This window comes from Sapajus apella, unplaced genomic scaffold (assembly GCF_009761245.1).
Source record: "Sapajus apella isolate SASKATOON/1434 unplaced genomic scaffold, GSC_monkey_1.0 scaffold909, whole genome shotgun sequence".
Classification (NCBI taxonomy): domain Eukaryota; kingdom Metazoa; phylum Chordata; class Mammalia; order Primates; family Cebidae; genus Sapajus; species Sapajus apella.
This window is the reverse complement of record NW_022437835.1, coordinates 1-13,488: the sequence shown is the minus strand read 5'-3', so window position 1 is coordinate 13,488 and position 13,488 is coordinate 1. Positions and strand designations below refer to the sequence as shown.

Sequence of the window (13,488 nt, the reverse complement as noted above, 5' to 3'; positions counted from 1 at the left end):
TTGGGGAGCTACAGGAACAGGTCCCCCTCCAAATGCTCAGGGTTACCTAGGCTTCCCCAGACCCCTGGTCCTGTGCAGGACAGGGGCAGCAGAGCCTGCTCACTGCTCCCATCAGCCCAGGGTTCCTGGAGTCTGTCCGGAGCCCTCAGTGCCTACCCAGGGCCACAGGGACCACCTGGGGGGCCGGCCTCAGCTGGACTCACAGCCACTCCCTGCCTGGGAGGGGTCTAGCCTCAGGAGGAGGAGTGCGGGTACCCATAGTGGTCAGCCTCGCCCAGGGTCACTGTCAGTGACAGGTTGGGCTTCCGTTCCAGCTCCTCCTCCTTCGGGCAGTGCTGTGGGGGTCGGGCTTTGAAGAAGTCTGAGATGTAGCAGACCTGGCAGGGTGGAGGAAGGTGAGACTGGGCAGGGTCTGGGCAGGCACCAGGGACATGGGCATGAGTAGGAGGGGGAGGAATAGGGTCCCAGGTGGGCAATGAGAGGAAGAGTGCCTGTGGGGGAAGAGAGCCCTCTTAGTAGAGGACCAGTGGAGAGCACTGGGGCGCTGACCGGCCCAGGGAAGGGCTGCGGTGTGCAGGCAGGAGACCCAGGAAAGGAACTGGGGGAAGAAGGTGTCCAGGGAAGGACTGGGTTTGGGGAGAGGGGTCCCAGGGGAGAAATAGTGGAAGGGAGGGGCCCCCAGAACAGATTGGGGTTGAGGGAAGGGGTACTGGGGAGGAATGGGGTAAATGAGGGGTTTCATGAATGGACTGGGCTGGGGACAAGGGGTCCCAGGGTAGGATGTGGGGGGTAAGGGAGGGGTCCAGAGAAGGACTGGGGTTGGGGGAAATAGTCTCAGCAGAGGAATGGGGGAAGGAGGGGTCCCAGGGATGGACTGGGGTTGGGGGAAAGGGTCCCAGGGTAGAAATGGGGGGAAGGGTGGGGCCCTCAGAAAGGACTGGGGTTGGGGGAAGAGGCCCCAGGGACAAATGGGGAGAGGGGAGGGGTTCAGGGAAGAACTGGGGTTGGGGGGTAGGAGTCCCGGGGATAAATGGGGGGAAGGAGGGGTCCCAGGGAAGGACCACGGTTGGAGGAAGGGGTCCCAGGGGAGGACTCTGTGAGACAAGAGTGTGCAGGGAAGGACCAGGGTTGTGCAGGGAGTGGTCTCTGGGCAGCACAGGGGGTGAGTCAGGGTCAGAAGCTCACAGGGAGGCCAGTCACCAGCGCCACCTGCAGGAGGCCAGCAAGGACGTCACTCCAGTGGTGTTTGTGATCAGATACGTGGGTGTAGCCCACATAGAGGGCAAAGGACACCAGGAAGATCTGGACCGTGGGCCGCAGCAGCCGTGCCCACTTCCAGCAGAGCCACGCCTGCATGTAGAGCTGGGATGGGAGAGGACGCCTCAGCCTGTGCCCTGCCAGGCCCTCCCATGCCCACTGCACAGATGGCAGCTCCGAGGCCAGGGGCACAGAACCGGCCAGCCCAGGGCCTCCTGTTTTCACAAACAAGTCAGTGAGCGCCCCCATCACCACCACGACCCACCCATTTTACAGCTGCAAAAAATGAGGTCCAGGGAAGGGAGTGAAGGTCGGAGGGCGGGTGGCTCACTCGGCATGTTCCAACCTCCCCTCGCCCCCGCCCCTCCCACAGAAGGGAGAGTTCAACACGGGAGCTGCCAATGTTACAAGCCACCAAATCCCAGGAGCAGAGGCTGCTCCCTCTGTCCTTTCCAGTTATCTGGTGATGGAATCAGAGTCTCCAATTGGGGCTGTGGCATGAGACGCCTCACCTCTGAAGACTCTGAGGCCTGAACCCAACACCCAGGGCAGACGATAGTGTCCAGCAAGCAGGCAACACAGGTTTCGTTTTCACTGCATTTCTTTTCAGCATTTTTTCCCATCTGCGGAACTGAGGGAAGATTTCTTTTTATATAAATTTGAGATCCCGTGAAGGACATGAATGGAACACAGAAAATAGGAAACAACAAAAAACTGGCAAAAAAGTCACAATAAACTTTTTTGGAACTAATCAAAATCTTGCAGGAACCAGAGGAACACTTGATTAATGTAATCCAGTTGAGGCCGGGCACAGTGGCTTACGCCTGTAATCCCTGCGCTTTGGGGGGCCGAGTCAGGCGGATCATGAAGTCAGGAGATTGAGACCAGCCTGACCAATATGGTGAAACCCCGTCTCTACTAAAAATATAAAAATTAGCCAGGCATGGTGCCACATGCCTATAATCCCAGCTGCTCAGGAGGCTGAGGCAGGAGAATTGCTTGAAAACCTGGGAGGTGGAGGTTGCGGTGAGCCAAGACCACGCCACTGCCTGGGCGACAGAGCGAGACTCCATCTCAAAAAAAAAAAAAAAAAAAAACAAAAAAACAAAGATAGCTTTGTGGCTTTTAACTCATACTCGTCCCTCTCCCACTGCCTAGACTGTGGTGGCCTGAGGGTAACAGACCACACACCCAGCGCAGGTTCCAAGAAGGGGCCTTATTTGCAACTGCGAACTGGGGTATGGCTCGAGGGCTGGTCTTGATCTCACCCAACTGGACATTCTCCCAGTGCTGAGGTGCTACCTGGAGGACATTTGTAGGAAACGTTCACAACAAATTTGTTAGTCTCTGCTGCCTGGGGCCACGAGAGCAGATGAGACAGAAAACAGACGAACCACATAGTGTAGAAGGAAAGGCCAGGGAATAAAACGCTCTGGGGAATGAAGGCTCGGAACCTACAAGACCAGAGCAGTGCAGGAGCTTGGAAGAGGCCTGCGAGGGCCCTACGCTCTCACATTGGGCTGGCCTTCCAGATCTGCACAAGCAGGAAGTGAAAGTGAAGGCAGAGAAAACCTGTTTCACCATGGAAGGGCTGACCCCACAGCCACGCAGACCCCTTCTACAAACTCGGGAGTGTGTTGTGAGTTTTTATTTTTATTCTTTGGTTCCAAATGTTTAAAGAAATCTCTGTCCTATCACTAGCTGACCACCAGGCTAAAAGAACAGGAGGAAATGGCCACTCATGACAAAAGATAGAGAATTCACAATCAGAAAAATCATTCAATAACCACTGCAGCAAACAGCAAGAACACACGCCGGGGAGGAGGGAGACTCCTATTTCCAGAGTGGCCACATTATAATATTCTAAACACACAGTTTAAAACAAAATAAAACAGGTCGGGTGCAGTGGCTCACACCTGTGATCCCAGCACTTTGGGAGGCTGAGGCAGGCGGATAGCCTCAGGTCAGCAGTTCAAGATCAGCCTGGGCAACATGGTGAAACCCTGTCTCTACTAAAAGTACAAAACTTGTCCAGGTGTGGTGGCGCATGCCTGTGATCCCAGCACTCAGAAGACTAAAGCAGGAGAAGTGTTTAAACCCAGGAGGCAGAGGTCACAGTGAGCAAGGATCGCACCACTGCACTCCAGCCTGGGTGACAGAGTGAGACTCCATCTCAAAAAAAAACAAAGAAAATAGGTCAGTTGGCCGGGCGCGGTGGCTCTAGCCTGTAATCCCAGCACTTTGGGAGGCCGAGGCGGGTGGATCATGAGGTCAAGAGATCGAGACCATCCTGGCCAACATGGTGAAACCCCGTCTCTACTAAAAATACAAAAACTAGCTGGGCGCGGTGGTGTGCGCCTGTAGTCCCAGCTACTCGGGAGGCTGAGGCAGGAGAATTGCTTGAACCCGGGAGGCGGAGGTTGCAGTGAGCCGAGATTGTGCCACTGCACTCCAGCCTAGCGCCTGGCAACAGAGTGAGACTCTGTCTCAAAAAAAAGAAAAAAAAAAAAAAAAAAAAGAAAATAGGTCAGTTAAGATTATTCAGCTGGGCCAGGCACATTGGCTTACATCTGTAATCCTAGCACTTTGGGAGGCTAAGGTGGGTGGGTCAACTGAGATCAGAAGTTCGAGACCAGCCTGGCCAACATGATGAAACCCCATCTGTATTAAAAATACAAAAAATTAGCAGAATGGGGTGGTACATGCCCATAGTCCCAGCTACTCGGGAGGCTGAGGCAGGAGAATCACTTGAACCCAGGAGGCAGAGGTTGCACCGAGCCAAGATTATGCCACTGTACACTGCACTCCAGCCTGAGTGACAGAGTGAGATTCTGTCTCAAAAAATAAAATGAATAATAAAAATGAAAATACAAAAATTAGCCAGGTGTGGTGGTACATACCCATAATTCCAGCTGCTGGGGAGGCTGAGACAGGAGAATTGCTTGAACTCAGGAAGTGGAGGTTGCAGTGAGCTGAGATCGAACCACTGCTCTCCAGCCTGGGCAACAGAGCCAGACTCTCTCAAAAAAAAAAAAAAGAAAGAAAAAGATTATTTAGCCTGAAAGGGCTCGGGGGCTCACGCCTGCAATCCCAGCACTTTGGGAGGCCAAGGCAGAAGCACTGCTTGCCCCCAGGCATTCCAGACCAGCCTAGGCAACATGGTGAGATGCTATTTCTAAAAAAAAAAAAAAAAAAAAAAAAATGTAAAAACCAGTCAGATGTGGTGATGTATGCCTGTAGTCCCAGCTACTCGGAAGGCAGAGATAGTTTGAGCCCAGGAGTTCAAGTCCTGGGCAAAATTGCAAGACCCTCATCACTAAAAGAAAAATTAAAGGCAAAAAAAAAAAGACAGTGACAAAGAACTGAAAAAGGAAGACATAACCTGGGCAACTCTGAACAAAATGACAGAGGTCCTTCCTTATCAGTAATTACACTGACTGTAAATAGATTAAACACTCCAACCAAGAGTCAGAGATTCATTAAATGCCTTAATTCAATAAAAAGATTAACATACACTCGAAAAAAAAAACACAAAAAATAACTCAGAGATCTGGCTGGGCGTGGTGGCATACACCTGTAATCCCAGCAGTTTGGGAGACCACAGAGGGTGGATCACCTGAGCTGAGGAGTTCAAGATCAGCCTGGGCAACATGGCAAAACCCTGTTTCTACAAAAAACATAAATAAACGTTAGTTTATTTATGTGGCGGCCAGTTCTAGCCACTCGGGAGGCTGAAGCTGGAAGATGGCTTGGCCTGGGAGTCCAAGGCTGCAGTGAGCTGAGATCACCATCCTCCAGCCTGGGTAACAAAGTGAGCCTCTCTCTCGAAAAAATCAGAGACTAGACAATACATAAAAAACTTGGCCCAATTTTATGCAAGGTATAAGAGACTTACTTTAGAGTCAGAGACATAAATAGGTTGAAAGTACAAGATTGGAAAAAAATATATTCCATGCAAACAGTAATGACAAGAGAGCCAAAATAGCTATATTAATATCAGACAAAATGGACATCAAGACAAAAATTGTTGAGACAAAACTCATATGTATCATTCTATGGTGATGAAAGGGTCAATCTATCAAAAAGATATAGCAATTATAAAGGTAAATGTAGTAAACCACAGAACTCCAAAATACATAAAGCAAAAACGGACAGAACGTTACAACATGAACTTCCAAAACACAAGAATGCACTGTGTTCAATCAGTAAAAACATACAAAAACAATTTTGTTTTTATTCTATTTACTTACCGTCTTTTTTCTTTTTCTTTTTTTTTCTATAGTTTTGAGAAAAACAAAAACAATTTTTTTTTTTTTGAGACAGAGTCTCATGTCTCCCGGGCTGGAGCACAGTCAGCTCACTGCAACCTCCACCTCCCAGGTTCAAGCGATTCTCCCACCTCAGCCTCCTGAGTAGCTAGGATTACAGGCAACCATCACCAGGCCAGGCTAATTTTTGTATTTTTAGTAGAGATGGGATTTCTCCATGTTGATCAGGTTGGTCTCGAACACCTGGTGTCAAGTGATCTGCCCACCTTGGCCTCCCAAAGTGCTGGGATTACAACTGTGAACCACCACGTCTGGCCAATTTTTTTTTTTTTTCTTTTTTTGAGACGGAGTTTCACTGTTGTTACCCAGGCTGGAGTGCAAAGGCGCAATCTCGGTTCACTGCAACCTCCGCCTCCTGGGTTCAGGCAATTCTCCTGTCTCAACCTCCTGAGTAGGGATTACAGGCACGTGCCACCATGCCCAGCTACTGTTTTGTATTTTTAGTAGAGATGGGGTTTCACCATGTTGACCAGGATGGTCTCGATCTCTTGACCTCATGGTCCACCCACTTCGGCCTCCCAAAGTGCTGCGGTTACAGGCTTGAGCCACCGCACCTGGCCCCAATTTTTTTTTTTTTTTTTTTTTTTTAGTCAGAGTCTCTCTCTCTCTCTCACTCAGACTGGAGTGCAACGGCACCATCTTGGCTCACTGAAGTCTCTGCCTCGGCCTCCTGAGCATCTGGGATTATAGGCATGCACCACTACACCCAGCTAATTTTTGTATTTTAAGTAGAGATGGGTTTTTACCATGTTGGCCGGGCTGGTCTCGAACTCCTGATTTCAGGTGATCTGCCTGCCTCAGCCTCCCAAAGTGCTGGGATTACAGGTGTAAGCCATCTTGCACAGCCCCCCAAAATTTTTTTAATTAGAAAAAGAATCCAGGCACAGTGGCTCATGACTATAATCCCAGCACTTTGGGAGGCCAAGGTGGGCAGATCACCTGAGGTTAGCAGTTCGAGACCAGCCTGGCCAACCTGGAGAAACCCCGTCTCTAGTAAAATACAAAATCAGCCAGGCGTGTTGGTGGGTGCCTGTAGTCCCACCTACACAGGGGCAGAGGCAGGAGAATCGCTTGGACCCAGGAGGTGGAGACTGTGGTAAGCAAAGATCACACCATTGCACTCCAGTCTGGGCAAGAAGAGCGAAACTCCGTCTCAAAAAAAAAAAAAAGAAAAAAGAAAAAGAAAAAGAGAAGGTAGACACCAAAGACCACTTGTGTATGATTCTATTTATATGAAACATTGAGAATAGGCAAAACTACAGACAGAAAACAGGATAGTGGTGGTTGCCAGGGGCTGGGGGAGGAGTGACAGCTAATGGGTACAGGGGTTCTTTGTTTTCTTTCCTTTTATTTTTTTGAGACAGGGTCTCACTCTGTCACCCAGCCTGGGGTAGGCACAATCTTGGCTCACTGAAACCTCTACCTCCCAAGTTCAAGTGACCCTCCCGCCTCAGCCTCCCCAGTAGCTGGGACTGCAGGTGACCACCACCAGGCCTGGCTAATTTTCTTTTTTCTTTGAGATGGAGTTTCACTCTTGTTGCCCAGGCTGGACTGCAATGACACAATCTCAGCTCACCACAACCTCCACCTCCCGGGTTCAAGCGATTCTTCTGCCTCAGCCTCCCAAGTGGCTGGAATTACAAGTGTGTGCCACCATGCCTGGCTAATTTTGTATTTTTAGTAGAGATAGGATTTCTTCATGTTGGCCAGGCTGGTCTCGAACTCCAAACCTCAGGTGATCCGCCCGCCTCAGCCTCCCAACGTGCGAGAATTATAGGCTTGAGCCACTTAGCTTGGCCTAATTTTTTGATTTGTCATAGAGACGGGGTTTTGCCATGTTACCCATGCTGAGGGGTTTCCTTCTGATGAGATGAAAATATTCTGGAATTAGGTAGAGGAGATGGCTGTACAGCACTGTGAATGTACTAAAAATGAACTGTACACATTAAAATGGAAGAAATGGTGACTTTTATCTTATACAAATTTTATTTTGATTTTTTTTTTTTTGGTCTACATTACCCTAGGCTTGCCAGTCAATATTTTGATTTTTTAAAAAGGACAATGATGAGTTGAAACGTTTAAGGACCTATCAGTAGAGATGGTAAGAAGACAGTGCATGGCTGGGCATGGTGGCTCACGCCTGTAATCCTAGCACTTTGGGAGGCCAAGGTGGGTGGATCACCTGCAGTCAGGAGTTCAAGACCATCCTGGCCATCATGGTGAAACCCAATCTTTAAAAAATAATAATAATAAGAAGAAGAAGAAGAAGAAGAAGAAGTCAGCACAGAAGAGGGCAGGGCTGAGATTCGGGGCAGACAGAGCATGCTCCCCCTGGCCTCCTGCTATCTGTGGGGCACCTGGAGCCCTGAGGCCTCACTCCTGCCTGACCACCTGCCTGCTGGCTCCTCACGATCTGGCTTCTGTGGCTTCTTCAGCTCCCACTGCCCCCCAGAGTGAAGGCTGCTCATCCACACCCACCTGGCCTCGGTGACATCAGCAGCATTTCCCCTGCACACCCTCTCCAGCTGCATGTAGAACGAGCAGTTGACCCGGCTCCACTCGGGGTCACAGATGGCCAGGAAGTTGGGGCGCAGGCGGCCGATAGTGTACTTGGCCAGGTCCGTCAGAGACTGGCTCACGGTCGCCCCGAACAGGGAGGTCCCCAGCACCTTGTACACGGCAGCCACGTAGTTGTTGAAGTCGGAGCGGGAATAGAGCCGGTCTGTGTGCACCAGGTAGGCTTCTCCCACTGAGACCTGAGTGTGGGGCAGCCGCAGAGACCAGCGGGGGTCCCGGTCAGGCCGTGGGCCCTCACTGGGCCTCAGTCCTCCCCACAGGCCTCCCCAAGGCTGCTGCAGAGCTGGGGACCCTAAAAGGGCCCTAGCCAGGCTCGGTGGCTCACATCTGCCATCCCAGCAGTGTGGGAGGCTGAGGCGGGCAGATCACCTGAGGTCGGGCATTCAAGACCAGCCGGACCAACATGGTCAAACCCGTCTCTACTAAAAATACAAAACTAGCCAGGTGTCATGGTGCATGCCTGGAGTCCCAGCCACTGGGGAGACTGAGGCAAGAGAATCACTTGAACCCAGGAGGCGGAGGTTACGGTGAGCGGAGACCCTGCCATTGCACTCCAGCCTAGGCAACAAGAGTGAAACTCCATCTCAAAAACCAAAAGGGGGTTCCTATTACCCACAAGTACCACTCGGGGCAAGGCTGTGTCCCCCAGCCCCCCACAGACCTCCAGGCCACCCCCCGTGAGGAACCCAGGGTAAGGCTGTACCCAATCCTGCCCCCCTCCCTGTCCCTCTGAACCCCTCCTGCCTTACAAGGTTGACAGTGGCTGTGTTGGTGACCCCGGCCATGAGCCCAAGGGTGATGGTGTCTGAACAATAGGGGTACAGGATGGAGTCATCCCCACAGTAAAATCCTCGCTTATACATGGCATTCACCAGTGACAGGACAGCGAAGGGCAGGGAGGCTGGAGGGGGAGAAGGGCTTTGGAGCTGCGATGTTCTCCAACCAGCTGGGCCGTGAGGCCCCCACACCTTCCTTGCCTCCAGGCCTCCCACTGACAGCAAGGAAGAGCTCTTCTCACAGCACGTGGGAGGCCCAAGTGACGCCCCTTTCCCACTGCCCTCAGATGAGCATGAACTCTCCAGGCCCTCTGCCCCTCACACCCTCCCCTCTGCTCCTTGAACAAACCTGGCAAACACTCACCTCAGGGCCTTTGGACAGGCACTTCTCTCTGCCCAAAATATCTTATTTTTATTTTTAAAAGTAGAGACAGGGGTCTCATGCTGACCAGGCCGGTCATAAACTCCCGGGCTGGAGTGACTCCCCAGCCTCAGCCTCCCAAAATGCTGAGATTACAGGTGTGAGACAATGCGCAGGGCAGCAAAGTGACTCTCACTTCCTCTCAGTTTCATCTCCCCTCCCGGTTGTCCACACTGGCATCCCTCTCACAAAAGGAAAGGTCGGTTTAGCCGGGCATGGCAGTGCGTGCCTGTAATCCAGCTACTCAGGAGGTTGAGGCAGGAGAGTTGCTTGAAACCGGAAAATGGAAGTTGCAATGAACCAGGATCCCACCACTGCACTCCAGCCTGGCGACAGAGCGAGACTCTGTTTCAATTTATAAAAAGAAAATAAATAAATAAAAATAAATAAAAGGGAAGATCTGCTCTTTTTCCCTCTTGTCCCATGTGGAATTATGCAGTCACCTGTGGGACACTGGACTTAATCTCCCGCCCCTCCACCCACCAGCACCAGGAGGGGCCTATCGTGTTCAGGACAGAGACCCTGGAGGCTGCTCAGAGCCTGCCCAGGGCAGATGTTTAATAAACATCTGTTAAAACAGGTGGGACTTATTTCAACCTTAGAGTTGGCCAGAGAAGTCAGGAAAGGGCGAAAGCAGGGGCACAGCAGAGGTGCCTTCATGCTCACCTCTGCCCATCACTGACTCTCATGCCAGGGCACATGTCAGCCACGCGGTGACTCAGGGATCAAAGGCACATTCTCCTGAATTCCACACTTATGGAAGGTGTCATACGGCACTGGGGCTCTTGGGGCCCTGCTGAGCTGAGGGTGGCCAGGGAAGCCAGAGTCAGCTACGGAGGGCAGGGGCAGAGGGGGCTCCCTGTTCCACACGGCAGGTGCACAACAAAAGCTCGGGGTGTCTACCCCAGGGAGAAACGAAGGCAGGGCGTCCTTTGGCCTAGCAGGGCAAGGACAAAAAAGCGTGGCTTTTCGGAATTTTGAGAGTCTGAGGAGGGACAGGGAGCCTCACACTCCTCCCTGCATGCCAGCTGTAAGGGTCCTAGGACACGGCACACCTTCGATGTTGGCTGAGTCTGGGGAAATAATGCAGTGAAGACAGCAGAGGTCTGCCTCACAGGGCAGAGGGAATGCAGAACAGAACAGGTAGCGCGGGGGCCCGGAGCAGGGATGGTGCCTGGGGAGGCGAGCGCTGGGGTGGGGGTGGGCTGCGCTATAAGAGCCCGGCTTCTGCTGGGGCGCAGGGGCGGCTGGCGCCGCTGTAAGTGAGGGCAGAGACCAGGGGGGAAGCTCCTGCAATTGCCGGCGGTGGAAGGTCGGGGTCGCAGGCCACTGACAGCGGACTCCAGCCCCTCCCGGCGGCTCTCAGCAGGCGGAGGCTCACACTAGTTTGCCTCTGTTTCCGACCTCGCTGCCCCCAGTAAATCCAGCTAGAGACTCCAACACCCACATGACAACCGGCCCCGGGCTTCCCTCTGCCTGGAAACCTCGCCCTGGGGTCCCTGGAACAGGCACCTTCTATTAATTTGACCCCCGGGAGCCTTCCCGCCCTCAGGCTACCCCCACAGCTCCACCTGGAACCTGTGGACTGCACTGCGACGGGCCAGAGCTTCCAGATGGAGGTGCCCTCAGCGGGGCCGCCACTCCTGGCACGCAGCAGCCATACCCAACCCCACCCCAGCAGCACCTCCCTCCAGCAGGTGACTCTGTGAGGCTGCCCCTCCCTCACAGGCCATTGTAAGGAACCGTTTTGGTTACCTGCATGCTGCTGAGCGCCTGGCAGCCAGAAAGTGCCACACACATGTTTAAGTAACTGACAGCAGAGCTGCTCAGGACATGGCACCCAGGGCTGGCAGACACCCGATGGGGACCTCGTGCTGTCCCCTGGCCCGCCCCCCAACGAGGGTCTACTTCGGAGGTCAGAGGGCTTGGCCAGAGAACCAGGAAACTGCACTGGAGAGGAGTGCACCCCCGACCCCCGCGGTGACAGAACTGCAGGGGGCGGCATTGTCCCTTCAGCCACAGAGCAAACACTCAGCCTTTGTTCCCCGGACACTGGGGGGCCTCGGGGCACCACTTCCCCCATCGGCCCAAAAACCTGCAGTACAGGTTTGGGTCTCCCGAGGCCTGGAAACCTGGGACCCAGCTTTTCTCTCCAAGTGTCCCCTCCGCTCAAGGCGCAGGGGTTCGAATCCCACCGACGTGCTGGGCCTATGCCTATCTAATTATTATTATTATTTTTGAGACGGTGTTTCCTTCTTGTTGTCCATGCTGGAGTGCAATCTCGTCTCACTGCAACCTCTGCTTCCCAGGTTGAAGCAATTCTTCTGCCTCAGCCTCCCAAGTAGCTGGGATTACAGGCACATGCCACCACGCTTGGCTAATTTTGTATTTTTAGTAGAGGTGGGGTTTCTGCATGTTGGTCAGGCTGGTCTTGAACTGCTGACCTCAGGTGATCCATTCAACTCGGCCTCCCAAAGTGCTGAGATTACGGGGATGAGCCACCACATCGGGTTTTTTTGTTTGTTTGTTTGTTTGTTTTTGAGATGGAGTCTTGCTCTGTTTCCTAGGCTGGAGTGCAGTGGGATGATCTCGGCTCACTACAACCTCCACCTCCTGGGTTCAAGCAATTCTCCTGCCTCAGCTTCCAGAGTAGATGAGATTGTAGGCACGTGCCACCGCGCTGGGCTAATTTTTGTAATTTTAGTGGAGTCAGTGTTTCATCATGTTGGCCAGGCTGGTCTGGAACTCCTGACCTCAGGTGATCCACCTACCTCAGCCTCCCAAAGTGCTGTGATTACAGTCATGAGCCACCTCACCTGGCCACTATGCCTATCTCATTGTATTTCTAAAATGAGAGGAAAAAGAAATAATTGTATTTCCATCTTCACAGTAACTCCATGAAGGAGATAATATCATTTACCTTTTACAAATGTGAAACAAAAGCTCCAGTTTTTTTTTTTTTTTTTTTTTTTTCTGAGACAGTGTCTCACTTTGAAGCCCAAGCTTGAGTGCAGTGGCATGACCTTGGCTCACTGCAGTCTTGACCTCCAGGACTCAAGTGATCCTCCCGAGTAGCTGGGACTACAGGGGGACACTGCCACGCCTGGAAAATTTTTTGAAATTTTTTTGTAGAGATGGGCTCTTGCTATGTTGCCCAGGCTGCTCTCAAACTCCTGGGCTCAAGCAATCCTCCCACATCGACCTCCCAAAGTGCTGGGATTACAGGCATGGTCACTCCAGCTTTTTTTTTTTTTCCCCCAAGGCCACATTAAGTTGTTAGTGGCTGAGTCAAAAGAGTCCTGGGGTCTGCTGACTCCTACTTCAGTGTTTTTCCAGCTAGACTACAGCCACTGTCATTCCTGGAAGTTGTCTGACAGTGGACTGAGATAGATTATTTGGGTGTGTAGCACAAACAGAGGAACATCTCTTAGGAGACTGAACCCTGTTGTTCTGATGGGGCCAGCATGTATTCTGGGGAAAGCTTCCATAGCTCCCATCCATGACCAGGGAATAGGAATTAGGTACTAGGCATGGTGGCTCACGCCTGGAATCCCAGCACTTTGGGAGGCCGAGGTGGGTGGATCACTAGGTCAGTTCAAGACCAGCCTGGCCAATATGAAGAAACCCCGTCTCTACCAAAAATATAAAAATTAGCTAGGCGTGGTAGTGAGTGCCTGTAATTCCAGCTACTCAGGAGGCTGGGCAGCAGAATCGCTTGAACCCAGGAGGCAGAGATTGCAGCGAGCTGAGATTGCGCCACTGCACTCCAGCCTGGGTGACAAAACAACACTCAGTCTAAAAAAAAAAGGCTGGACATTGGCCAGGTGCGGTGCAATGGCACACATCTGTAATCCCAGCACTTGGGGAGGCTGTGGCAGGCAGATCACTTGAGGCCAGGAGTTCCAGACCAGCCTGACCGACATGGTGAAAGCCCATCTCTACTAAAAATATGAAAATTAGCTGGGTGTGCTGCTGGGTGCCTATAATTCCACCTACGTACAGTGCTGAGGCAGGAGAATTGCATTAACCTGGGAGGCAGAGCTTGCAATGAGCTGAGATCACGCTACTGTACTCCAGCCTGGGCGACAGAGTGAGACTTCATCTCAAAAAAGAAAAAAATTTGGGTGTG

The 13,488-nt window shown here is 52.1% G+C and overlaps 1 pseudogene; it reads right to left on the bottom strand.

Annotated features, from left to right (window-relative positions):
- Nucleotides 1–233: 233 nt before the first annotated feature.
- On the bottom strand, nucleotides 234–9,158 carry LOC116546445 (annotated as a pseudogene).
- Nucleotides 9,159–13,488: the final 4,330 nt, after the last annotated feature.